The 13059-nt window shown below is 37.8% G+C and overlaps 1 long non-coding RNA gene across 1 annotated transcript in view; it reads right to left on the bottom strand.

Annotated features, from left to right (window-relative positions):
* LOC108523399 (uncharacterized) overlaps window positions 1-6723 on the bottom strand; it is a 51017-nt gene extending 44294 nt beyond the window's left edge. The window contains exons 1-2 of the long non-coding RNA XR_001883803.1: window positions 6634-6723; window positions 3008-3127 (exon numbers count right to left, since the gene is read on the bottom strand). This is a non-coding gene — a long non-coding RNA (uncharacterized LOC108523399). The remainder of the gene's footprint in view (window positions 1-3007; window positions 3128-6633) is intronic.
* Between the last annotated feature and the right edge of the window lie 6336 nt (window positions 6724-13059).

Here is a 13059-nt window from a genome sequence, read left to right as displayed (position 1 = left end):
GAATTGATGGGTGCTGACGAGTTGATGGGTGCAGCACACCAACATGGCACAAGTATACATATGTAACAAACCTGCACCTTATGCACATGTACCCTAGAACTTAAAGTATAATAATAAAAAAATAAAGAAAATCAATCAAACCAAAAATTGGTTCTTTGAAAACAGCAACAAAACTGACAAACCTTTAATGAAAAATACTAATAAAAGGGGAAAGAAGACTTAAATTACTAAAGTTGGAAATGAAAGTGGTGACATTACTACCAATTCTACCAAGAAAAGAATTACAAAGAGAGTATTATGAACAATTGCATAGTAACAAATTTCATAACCTAGATGAAATAAACAAATACCTATAAACACAAAGCATCTCAATACTAAATCATGCAGAAATAGAAAACCGGAATATACCTACAGAACTAGTAGGGAGACTGAATCACTAATGAAAAAACTCCCAACAAGAAAAAGCCCTGATTCTGTTGGCTTCCCTGGTGAATTCTAGCAAACATTTAAAGAACTAATACCAACACTTCTCTAACCTTCCAAGAAGAGAAAGAAATGATTCATAACTCATTCTTTGAGATGAACATTACCCGAAGTCAAACAAAGTGTCTTTTCTGGACACTACAAGAAAAGAAAACTACAAGCCAATATCCATTATGAACATTGAAGCAAAAATCCTCAACAAATTACTAGTAAACCAAATTCAGCAGCATATTAAAGGGATGATAGGCCACAACCAAATGGGTTTTATTCCTGGAATGCAAGGATGGTTCAACATACAAAAATCAATCAATGTTTCTGCTTAATTTGGCAAAACTTAAATCAATCACTGTCATATATCACATATAGTAGGATGAAAGGAAAAAACATGTGACCTTCTCCATTGAGCCAAAAAAGCATTTGACAAAATTCAGTACCATTTTGTGATAAAAACAATAAACTAGGAATTGAAGGAAACTACTTCAACAAAATAAAAGTCATTGATATGGTTTGGATTTGTGTCCCTGCCCAAATCTCATGTTAAATTGTAATCCCCAATGTTGGAGGTGGGCCCTTGTGGGAGGTGACTGGATGATGGGAGTGGTACTTCATGGGGGTGGTCCTCAATTGTTTAGCACCATGCCCTTGTTGCTGTTCTAGTGAGGGAGTTATTGTGAGATCTTGTTTAAAAGTGTGTGGCACCTCCCCATTTTCTCTCTTCCTCCTGCTCTGGCCATGTAAGATGCCTTGCTCCCCTTTTGCCTTTCACCATAATTAGAAGCTTCTTGAGGCCTCTCCAGAAGCAGGTGCCAGAATCATGTTTCCTATACAGCTTGAGGAGCCATAAGCAACCTCTTTTCTATATATAAAGAAACCTCTTTTCTTTGTAAATTACCCAGTCTCCGGTATTTCTTTATAGCAATGTGAAAATGAACTAATACAGCCATATATGAAAATTCACAGTAAACATCACATTCAATGGTGAAAGACAGAAAGCTTTTCCTCTAAGATGAAGAAAAAGGCAAAGATGTCTGCATTTTCAACATACTACTGATAGTTCTAGCCAGAGCAATTACGCAAGGAAAAGAAATAAAAGGCATCCAAATTGTAAAGCAAGAAGTAAAATTATCTCTGTTCACAGATAACATGGTATCATTGTGCAAAACCCTAAAGATTGAATTAAAATTATTAGAATAAATGAATTCAGCAAATTAACAGGACACAAGTCAACACACAAAAATCAGGTGAACTTCTACACACTAACAATAAGCAATTAGAAAAGAAATTACGATTCAATTCATAATAGCATCCAAAAGAATATTTAGGAATTAACCAAATAAGTTAAAGACCTACACAATGAAAACTACAAAACGGTGGTGAAATAAATTAAAGAAAACATAAATAAATGAAAACACATCCCATGTTTATGGATTGGAAGATGTAATACTGTTAAGATGCCATTACTACCTAGGGTGATCTACAGATTCCATTCAATCTCTATCAAAACCCCAATGATGTTTTTTTGCAGAAACAGAAAAACCCATTTTAAAATTCACATGGAATCTCAAGGGATCCTGAATAGTAAAAGCAATAATTTAAAAGAAGAACAAGTTGGAGGACTCACACTTCCTGATTTCAAAATGTACAAAGCTACAGTAATCAGAGCCATATGGTACTAACATAAAGACAGGCATATAGATCAATGGAATAGACAGCCCAGGGATAAACCCTCAAATATATGCTTAAATCATTTTTGGCAAGGGGGCCAGACCATTCAATGGGGGAATGGATGGTCTCTTCAACAAATGATGCTGAGAAAACTGGATATCTACATGCAAAAGAATGAAGTTGGACCCTTACCTAATACTATACACAAAAATTAACTCAAAATGGATCAATGACCTAAATGCAAGACCTAAAACAAAAAAAACATTTGAAGAAAATACAGGGCAATAGCCGGAGCACCATAACAAAACCTTGTCTCTACAAAAAATACAAAAAATTAGCTGGGCATTGTGGTGTACGCCTGCAGTCCTAGCTACTCGAGAGGCTGAGGTGGAAGAATCATCTAAACCCTGAAGTCAAGCCTATCGTGAGTCTGTGAGCCTTGATTGCACCCTGGCACTCCAGCATGGAGGACAGAGTGAGACTCTGTCAAAGAAAGAAAGAGAAGAAGAAAGAAAGGGAAGGAAGGGAAGGAAGAAAGAAAAAAGGAAAGGAAAGGAAAGGAAAGGAAAGGCAAAAAGCTTCAGACATTTGATTTGGCTATGATTTCTTGCACAGGACACCAAAGGAATAGGCAACAAAAGAAAAAAATAGACAAATTGTACTTCATAAAAAATAAAAAATTTTTTGCATCAAAGACCCTAACCAAAGTGTAAAAAGGCAACCCGCAGAATAGGATAAAATATTTGCAAATTATGTTTCTGATATGTTAAGAGATTTCTTAAAGCACCTCATATACAAAGTATCTAATGCACCAGTAATTATTTCCTTTAGTAATTGAAGGAAAAATGGAAAATACTACCTCATTTGAAGAATTTTCCTGCAAACTTGACACAGGAACAATTTCATTTGAATTAACATAATTGCTGACATTTGGAAATAGTTCTTCAAAAGATGCTTTTTGCACTGAGGACAAATCAATCTATAAAAGAACACATTATTCTTTTGTAGAAGTTAAACATTGCAAAAGCAATGATTTTAAGTAATTAAAGAAAAGCTGAAAATACCATCTCATTGGAAGCATTTTCCTGTAAACTTGACACAGGAACAATTTCATCTGAATACATGTAATTACTGACATTTGGAAATAACTCTTCAAAAGATGCATGTTTAGAGACAAATCAATCTGTAAAATGGGTTATAACATTCTTTGACTTGAAAGTTATTTTTTAATTAGCAATTTTTGTTTGCTATGATACATTTTTTCTATTCAGTCATCCAAACATTTTCAAATGCCTACTAAATGAAATTTATCTACTCAGCAACCATACCTCCTATAATAATTTCCCCTGCCCTTCCTTTAAATGTAAACTTCCCAGCATTCTTCTCTTATCTTCTTGCCTACCATTTGAACACCAGAGATTTTTACATCACTATCTCTAACATAGAACTGTCTCCTAACTGCCATATCCATTTTTCTATCAGGTTACTGAAATCACCACATATTTCTGTACCAAATTAAAAATTTCCAAAAAAATGACTGTTTGATTTAGAGATGATTTAAGGTATGCAGGATGCACATAGGTTATACACACACAAAAAAATACTATGCCATTTTATATCAGGAACTTTAGCATCCACATATTTTGGTATCTTTGAGAAGTCCTGGAACCAATTCCTCATGGATACTGAGGGATGACTGTATATAGTTAAGACAACTGAAAACACATGTTTAACAAAAACTTGTCAACAAATGTTCATAACAGTATTATTCATAATAGATAATAAATGGAAATAAATGCCCATAAACTGAATTGATAAACAAAATACAGTATATCTATATAATGGAATATAATTCAGTTGATATGGTTTGGCTGCGTCTCCACCCAAATATCATCTTGAATTGTAATCCCCATAATCCCCACAGGTCGAGTGAGGGACCTGGTGGGAGGTGATTGAATCATGGGGGTGGTTTTCCCCATACTGTTCTGATGATAGTGAGTTCTCCTCAAATCTGATAGTTTTATAAGGTAGATTTCCCTGCTCTTCCATGCTCTCTCTCACCTGTTGCCATGTAAGACATGCCTCTTCCCCTTCCACCATGATTGTAAGTTTCCTGAGGCCTCCCCAGCCATGCAGAACTGTGAGCCAATTAAACCTCTTTTCTTTATAAATTATCCAGTCTTGGGTATGTCTTTATAGCAGTGTGGAAACAGACTAATACATTGGTCATAAAAAAGGAATGCAGTACCGATACCTGCTATAATATAGATGAATTTTTAAAACATTATGCTAAGTGAAAGAAACCAGGCACAAAACGCCATGTTATATGATCTCATTTATATGAAATACTCAGAAAGAGCAAACCTACAGAGACAGAAACTAAATCAGTAGTTTCTTGGGACTAGAGGGTGGGATGGGGGAATGAGGACTGACTATTAATGAATGGGGTGATGAAAATGTTCTTAAATAGGATTGTGATGATAGCTGCACAATTTGTAAGTACGCTAAAAACCACTGAATTATACACTTTAGTAAACTGAGTTTTAGAAAATGTAAATGGTACCTCAATTTTAAAAATGTTGATACTTGTAAAATAGTCACTAAATTAGTTTTGCCATGAAAAAATCATTTTGATACATTTGTTATTCATCAATACATTTTAACTCCAAATATCAACCAAGAATCAATAAAAAATGAGATACTCCTTTTCTGGAAAAAGTATTGATTTTGGGGCCACTGGAAAGACTGTGAGCAGAGTATTAACAAAACCCTTTCTTCCATCATGAGCATCTCTTGGTTAAATCTGTAACTCCTTTTCCCTAGGAACCTGATAAGTGTAAGAATGTCAGCTGTGTTACTAGGCAACGTTGCTTATGGTAAAAATAATGTCTGATTGGAAAATTGTATCTCTAGGAAAAACTATAAATGCACTATAAATAAATAAATACTGCACTATATAAAATACTTTGGGTTTCCCTGAGTGCAGGGACATTGTAATTACACATGTCCTTTGTGGAGACCATGGACGTTATGCCTAAGTGTTGTTACAAAAAATACTGGATTTCATCTCCTTGTGCCTGAGCAGTCCCCACACTGCCATGTAAGCTGCTGCATGGACCTCTGTGAGGATTGCTCACACTGAAGAGGAACATTGGATGTTTGACTGAAGACTTGATGAGATTGGATTTGATAATGATTTCTTAGATATGACACCAAAAGAACAGGTGAGAAAAGAAAAATAAATTTTACTATGACAAAATAAAAAACATTTGTGCATCAAAGGACACTATCAACAGAGTGAAAAGGCAACCCATGGAAGGGGGCAAATTATTTGTAAATCATATGTTGGGTAATGGGTTAATATCCCAGATATATGAGGAACTCCTACGACTCAGCAATTAAAAATTCAAAAATAAACAAAGGACTTGAATATATATTTTCCCAAAGAAGATATATGAATAGCTAATTAACACATTAAAAGATGCTCAATGTCATCCTTATTAGGGAAATACAAATCAAAACCACAATGAGATATCACCTCACATCCATAAGAACGACTATTACAAAAAAGAAAATAACAAGCACTGGTAAGGAAGTAGATAAACTGGAACCCTTGTGCATTTTGCTAGTGGAAATGTAAAATGGTACAGCTACTATGGAAAATAGTGTGGTGGTTCCTCAAAACGTTAAAAATAGAACTACCATATGCTCTAGCAATTCCACTTCTAGATACATACTCAAAAGAATTGAAAGCAGAGACTCAAACATACATTTGTACACCCATGTTCATAGCAGCATTATTCGCAATTGTCAAAAGGTAGAAGCAACCCAATTGTCCATCAACAGATGAATGGATAAACAAAATGTTTCATATTCATACAATGGAGTATCAGTTCATCCTTAAAAATAAAATTCTGATGCATGCTGTAACATAGATGAATCTGAAGATGCCATGCTAAGTGACATAAACTAGTCACAAAGGACATACACTGTATGGTTCCACTTATATGAGGTATCTAGAGTAGTCAAATTAATAGAAACAGAAAGTAAAATGGTGGTTTCCAGGGGCTCGGGTAGGGAGGAGCAGGAAGTTACTGTTTAATGCATACAGAATTTCAGTTTTGCAAGATGAAAAAAGTTGTAGAGATGAATAGTGGTGATGGTTGCATAATGATGTGAATGAATATACTTCAACTGTACACTTAAAAATGGTTAAAATTATAAATTTTATGTTATATATATTTCACTACAATTTTTAAAATTGAAGGGAAAAAAAGGTAAGAATCCTGGTTGTTGCTGCAATACTCTAGTTTTTCCTTCTCTTAGCACTATATAGAGTACTTCCATTGAAAGTGTGCTTAAGCAACAGGAAAACACAGATATTATTCTCCATAGGCAATATTCCCCTGATATAAGAAAAATAGAAGAATGGGGAGAGGAGGAGCCAGAAAACAGATACTACAAGTGTCAAATGCTAATACTTACCACAAAACCAGCTGTCTCTGAAGATGGAGTACTTGTTAAAAGGCCTCTGTTTTTCTTACCAGGAGTACTGGAATTTGCTTTCTATAAATGTTTTTATAAAATAGGGATTGAACAGCAGAAAGAAATAAAATATTTTAGTATAGTAAAACTACAATTTAAAGTTAGTTGACTAGGTCCTAATATATGATACTAAGAAAATCCTTAATCTGTTCATTAAATTTTAAACCACTTCACAGGAAACTAAAGAATTTTCTCACTTGAGCTAGATCAAACAACGTCCAAGAAAACTCTATATGGCATAGCAACTATATGAGAATACCTTTGTTGAAATGAATACCTTGGTTGAAATTACTACTAATTTAGAAAGAAAAGCTAATTAGAGTGTTGAGTTAGGAAATGGTGCTTCAGTTATCTTTGTTAACTGCTAAGAAAGGTATTTTGCTTTCAGCATTTAATTCTTAGTATATTATTGTACTTTTTGTGGAAAGAGATTATAAGTTATTTCTGAAGCTGTGAAAATATATGTAGCAAGGATAATTGGTTTAAATATAACTTTAAATGTATATAGATACTTTCACTTATGGAACATCAAAGTTAAAGAAATTATAAAGTAGGATGTAGGCTCATTTTTTACTTCTTGAAGATACAAAGAGGCAGACAGACAGGTAGACAAAGCAAGAAAGAGTGAAAGACAGAGTCAGGAAACAGACAAGATACAAGACCTAAAGAAAGTGACAGAAAGTGAGGATGGGACGGCCAAAAGAGAGAGAGGGAGGAAGGGAGAAGAGGGGAATGGAGAGGAGATGAAGGAAGAGGTAGAGAAGAGGAGAGGAGGTAGGAGAGGAAGAATGAAAAGCAAAAGACAGAGAAGGAGAGAAAAAGAGGAAGACCAAGAGAAGGAGAGAGGAAAAAAGAGAAAGAGAAGACAGAGACCAACCCAGATTGTGAACAGCGAGAGAGAGAGAGAGAGAGAGAGAGAGAGAGAGAGTAAGAGAGACCAAGGAAAAGAGACAGAGCTTAAGACTGAGAGAGAGAGAACATCTAGGATAGCAAAAGCAAAGAAATGGGTAGAAAGGTAGAGTAGAAAGTAAGAGTGATAGACAATCAAACAGAGACAGGCAGCTTTATTTCTAGAAATCAGTTGCCTTTTCAGCCTTTAGACTCCATGAAGCAACCATGTCCTTCTGATAAATGCTCTTTTTCAATAGGTACGTCTTGTAAGATGTCAAGTCTGGAATCTTTCACTCTTTCTTTCCCTTCTGGCTTAAAAGCTCTTAAACTGATTGTTGGTACAAGACATAATCTGGAATAATTTATTAGGAAAATTTTTGTCAGAAATGTTTATGGGCATATTTACAATAAACTGAACACATCAGCCTCCAACTTACTAGCTATATTTAATTTTCTCATTTGAACAATGAAGGTTATTCTTATATATAGGGACTGTGATGCAAGGGTTACAAATAATATATGTAAAGAGAACCTATGGTGTCTGGAGAGTAGGAGCTACTCAATGATAACTACTATCATCATCATTGTGGCAGTCCTGCAGGTCCTCCGCTCAGGTTTCTTCAAAGAACCAGCTGTTCCAGTGCAAGGAGTGTAGTTAGCTGATAGCCCCCAACTACAACATCTTCAGAATATGCTTCAGCTTTCATGCTGAGGCCACCATCTTTTCAAGCAGCCCCCAGCCAATGTCTGGGCATAACAGCCCAACACAAAACTTTTGTAATAGGCAGTCTTTGCTCCAGAACTCCCCATTGTTGAGAGCTTCTGTCAGATCTGCATTGAAGACTGAGGCTATCCTTGCATAATCCTGCTTCTTCCCTGCCTTCCTTTCTTAGTCACTACCCCCTGATGTTTGAACTCTTTATACTGTCTGAATATCTGCTTCCCAGGGGTCTCATTTGATGTAATTGTCAACTATCAGTCCAATTTTAAAACATCAGCTTGTATGTAGCTATAAGTATATAGCTTCCCTACATTTTTTCCTAGATTTGTTTATATATATATATTTCTAAACATTCCCAATCAGTACATATTTATAGTCTTTTCAAAAAATATTAGTTAATATAAGACTAGTTCTTATCAATGCAGGTTTGGGGACTGAGTCAGAACTAAATGGTTCTACCTGAATTGCTTTCAAAAGCAGACCTATAGTGGGAAGATGGAACCTTGACTTTTAGATAATGAGAGTTTAACTGAAAATTTGTATCTCTATGTTCAGAATCTTTTCCAGGCTGAAACAAATTCATAATCAAGAAATACATTTTATAGTGCTATAAAAACATTTCCAGGGCTTCTCACATGTCCTATTATTTCAACTTGAAAAAAGATTTAAACTTAAATTATTTTCTGGAAAAAAATGACATGTCATACATTTAAGTTAAAAAATCTGCTGAAAGACAAAATAGTTTGAAATACAGCTGGAGCAGGATGGACAGTGATGCCCATCCTCCAAGGCTCGCCATACTCTTCTAGGTGGCTTTAGCCCTTGGGTAACTGTAGCACCTGGACAGAGTAGGGCAGTCTTGTCCATGGGGATGTGCCCAGTTCGATCTGAGTGTCCTCATCTGCCAGCCTCTCCTGGGGCCCCAGCCTGGCGTGCCCACTTGCCCACAGCCTCGCATGCCCAACCAGGGTGCTTCCTTGGGGCCCTTCTCATAGCTCCTTCACCAGCAGACCATGCCTCACCGTCAGAGAGCTCCCACTGACCAGCCACCATGGATGTGCATCTGCCTACCTACAGCTTCCACTCCCTTACAGGCCTTCCCCACCTCACTTTGCTGTCTTGCACTCGCCCAAGGTCCTCTCCACTGCTTTGCTGGCCTGCAAGCGTGGGTGACCATACTTACTCTCTCCCACTGGCATATGTGTGTACATGTACCCTGCCTCTTCACCACTGCTGGTGTGAGCACACCCTGCCACCACTAATGTGCGGCACTCTGCCCTCCCAATGTGGCCTGCATGAGGGTGTGTACAGAATCCAGTGCCTCACTCCCACCAGCAACTGGCCTCCCTGCCCCACCACCACTTCTGCTGCCACACTCAAGCTAATATAGATGCTGCTATGCTATGCCACCGCCTGAGGAAAGGCACTGGCCAGCACTCCCCATCAGAATGCTGTGGCCAGCAGAGCAGGAACACCGGGCCCCTCCAGTGCAGCCAGTTCCTAAGCTCCTGAGACTAGAGAATAAAGCTGGGGGCTTGGTACCAGCACCCTTAGAGTTAGAGCAGGAAAACTAGGAATACTAAGCTGCCGCTTTGGCCCTCTAAAATCATCTGGAAACAAACTTAACAGACACATAGACCAATGGAATAGAATAGAGAGCCCAGAAATAAAGCTTGCACACCTACAACCATCTGATCTTCGACAAAGTTGACAAAAACAAGCAATGGGGAAAGGACTGTTTTATTCAAGAAATGGTGCTGGGACAACTGGCCAGCCATATTCAGAAGACTGAAACTGAACTCCTTCCTTATACCATATACAAAAATCAAGATGGACTAAACACTTAAATGTAAGACCTACAACTATGAAAACTCTAGGAGAAAACCAACAAAATACCATTCTGAACATGGACCCTGGCAAAGATTTCATGACTAAGATGCCAAAAGCAATTGCAACAAAAACAAAAATTGACAAATGAGACCTAATTAAACAAAAGAGCTTCTGCACAGCAAATAAAACTATCAAGACAGTAAATAGACAACCTACAAAATGGGAGAAAATATTTGCAAACTCTGCATCCGACAAAGGTCTAATATCCAGGATCTATAAGGAACTTGACTCCATTAAAAAGTGGGCAAAGGCATAAACAGACATTATCAAAAGAAGATATATGCATGGCCAACAAGTGTATGAAAAAATGCTCATCACTAATCATTAGATAAATGCAAATCAAAACCACAATGAAATACCATCTCACACCAGTCAGAATGACTTATTAAAAAGTCAAAACCTAATAGATGCTGGCAAGATTGTGGAGAAAAGGGGAATGCTTATCCACTGCTGGTGGGAATGTAAATTAGTTCAGCCACTGTGGAAAGCAATTTGGTGATTTCTCAAAGAACTCAACGCAGAAGTACCATTTGACTCAGCAATCCCATTATTGGGTATATACTCAAAGGAATATAAATCATTCTACCATAAAGAGACCTGCAACCGTATGTTCACTGCAGCACTATGCACATAGCAAAGACATGGAATCAATCTAAATGCCCATCAGTGGTAGACTGGATAAAGAAAATGTAAATATATGCCATGGAATACTATGCAGGTGTAAGGAAGGAGTCCAGTTTCAGTATGCTTAAGTCTTTAATCCATTGTGAGTTGATTTTGGTAGATAGTGATGATGCAGTGTGAATATGTGTTCCCATCCAAATCTCATGTTGAATTGCAATCCCCAATGATGGAGGTGGGGCCTGGTGGGAGGTTATTGGATAATGGGGATAGATTTCTCTGGAATGGCTTAGCACCATCCCCTTAGTGCTGTTCTCTTGATAGAGTGAGTTCTTACAAGATATGGTTGTTTAAAAGTATAGCACCTCCCCCAACCCCTCTCTCTCATTCCTGCTTTTGCCATATGAAGCGCCTGTTCCTGCTTTGCCTTCCACCATGAGTAAAAGCTCCCTGAGGCCTCCCCAGAAGCAGATGCTGCCAGGCTTCCTGTACAGCCTGCAAAACTGTGAGTCAATTAAATCTCTTTTCTTATAAATTACCCAGTCTTAGGTATTTTTTTTTTTTTATCACAACACAAGAACAGCCTAATAAAGGGGAGAAATAGGGGTCTAGTTTCATTCTTCTGCATGGGGATATCCAGTTTTCTGAGCATCGTTTACTGGAGAGACTGTCCTTTCCCCAGTGTATGTTCTTGATGGCTTTGTTGAAGATCAGTTAGCTGTAAATATGTGGATTCATTCCTGGGTTCTCTATTCTTTTCCTTTGTTCTGTGTGTCTATTTTTCTACCAATATCATGTTGTTTGGCTTAGTACAGGCTTGTAATATATTTTGAAGTCAGGTGGTGTAGTGCCTTGAGTTTGTTCCTTTTGTTTAGGACTGCTTTGACTATTCTGGATCTTTTTTGGTTCCATATGAATTTTAGCATTGTGTTTTCTAGTTATGTGAAAAACTACATAGCTATGTAGTTAGAGATTGCATTGAATCTACAGATTGCTTTAGGTAGTATGGTCATTTTTAATGGTATGAATTCTTCTGATCGATGAGAATGGGATGTCTTTTCTCTTCTTCAATTTCTTTCATCAGTGTTTTGTAATTTCCTTGTAGAGATCTTTCATTTCTTGGCTAAATTTATTCCTAGGTTTTTTGTTGTTGTTGTTTTTGTTGGTTTGTTTTGCCATTGTTGTAAATGTGATTGCCTTCTTGATTTTTTTTTTTTTCAGATATTTTATTATTGGTGTATAGAAATGCTGACTTTTGCTTGTTTGTATCCTGCGGCTTCACTGAATTTGGTTCAGTTCTAAGAGTTTTTTGTTTGTTTGTTTTTTGAGAAAGTCTTGCTCTGTTGCTCCGACTGGAGTTCAGTGGTGTGATCTCCGCTCACTGCCACCTCTGCCTCCTGGGTTCAAGCAATTCTCTGCCTCAGCCTCCCAAGCAGCTGGGATTACAGGCACCTGCCACCATGCATGGATAATTTTTTTTTGTATTTTTAGTAGAGATGAGGTTTCACCATCTTGGCCAGCCTGGCCTTAAACTCTTCACTTCGTGATCCACCCACCTCAGCCTCCCAAAGTGCTGGGATTACAGGCATGAGCCACCATGCCCAGCCTGTTTGGCTTTTTTTTTTTTTTTTTTTTTTTTTGAGAGGGAGTCTTGCTCTGTCACTCAGGCTGGAATGCAGTGGTACGATCTTGGCTCACTGCAACCTCTACCTCCTGGGCTCAAGTGATTCTGATGCCTCAGCCTCCAGAGTAGCTGGGATTACAGGCATGCGCCACCATGCCCAGCTAATTTTTGTATTTTTTAGCAGACATGGGGCTTTGCCATGTTGGCCAGGCTGGTCTCCAACCCTTGGCCTCAAGCGATTGCCTGCCTTGGCCTCCCAAAGTTCTGGCATTACAGGCATGAGCCACTGTGCCCAGCCCTAAGAGTTTTTTGATGGAGTATTTTGGTTTTCTAAAAATAAGCATAGGCCAAGTGCAGTGGTTAATGCCTGTAATCCCAGCACTCTGGGAGGCTGAAGCAGGTGGATCACGAGGTCAAGAGATCGAGACCATCCTGGCCAACATGGTAAAACCCTGTTTCTACTAAAAATACAAACATGCCTGTAGTCCCAGTTACTTGGGAGGCTGAGGTAGGAGAACTGCTTAAACCCAGGCGGTGGAGGATGCAGTGAGCCAAGATCGCACCACTGCACTCCAGCCTGGGCAACAGAGAGAGACTCTGTCTCCAAAAAAAAAAAAAA

Source organism: Rhinopithecus bieti, unplaced genomic scaffold, assembly GCF_001698545.2.
Source record: "Rhinopithecus bieti isolate Rb0 unplaced genomic scaffold, ASM169854v2 scaffold_74448, whole genome shotgun sequence".
Taxonomy (NCBI): Eukaryota; Metazoa; Chordata; class Mammalia; order Primates; family Cercopithecidae; genus Rhinopithecus; species Rhinopithecus bieti.
The sequence above is the reverse complement of the archived record's forward strand: the minus strand, read 5'-3'. Positions and strand labels throughout refer to the sequence as shown.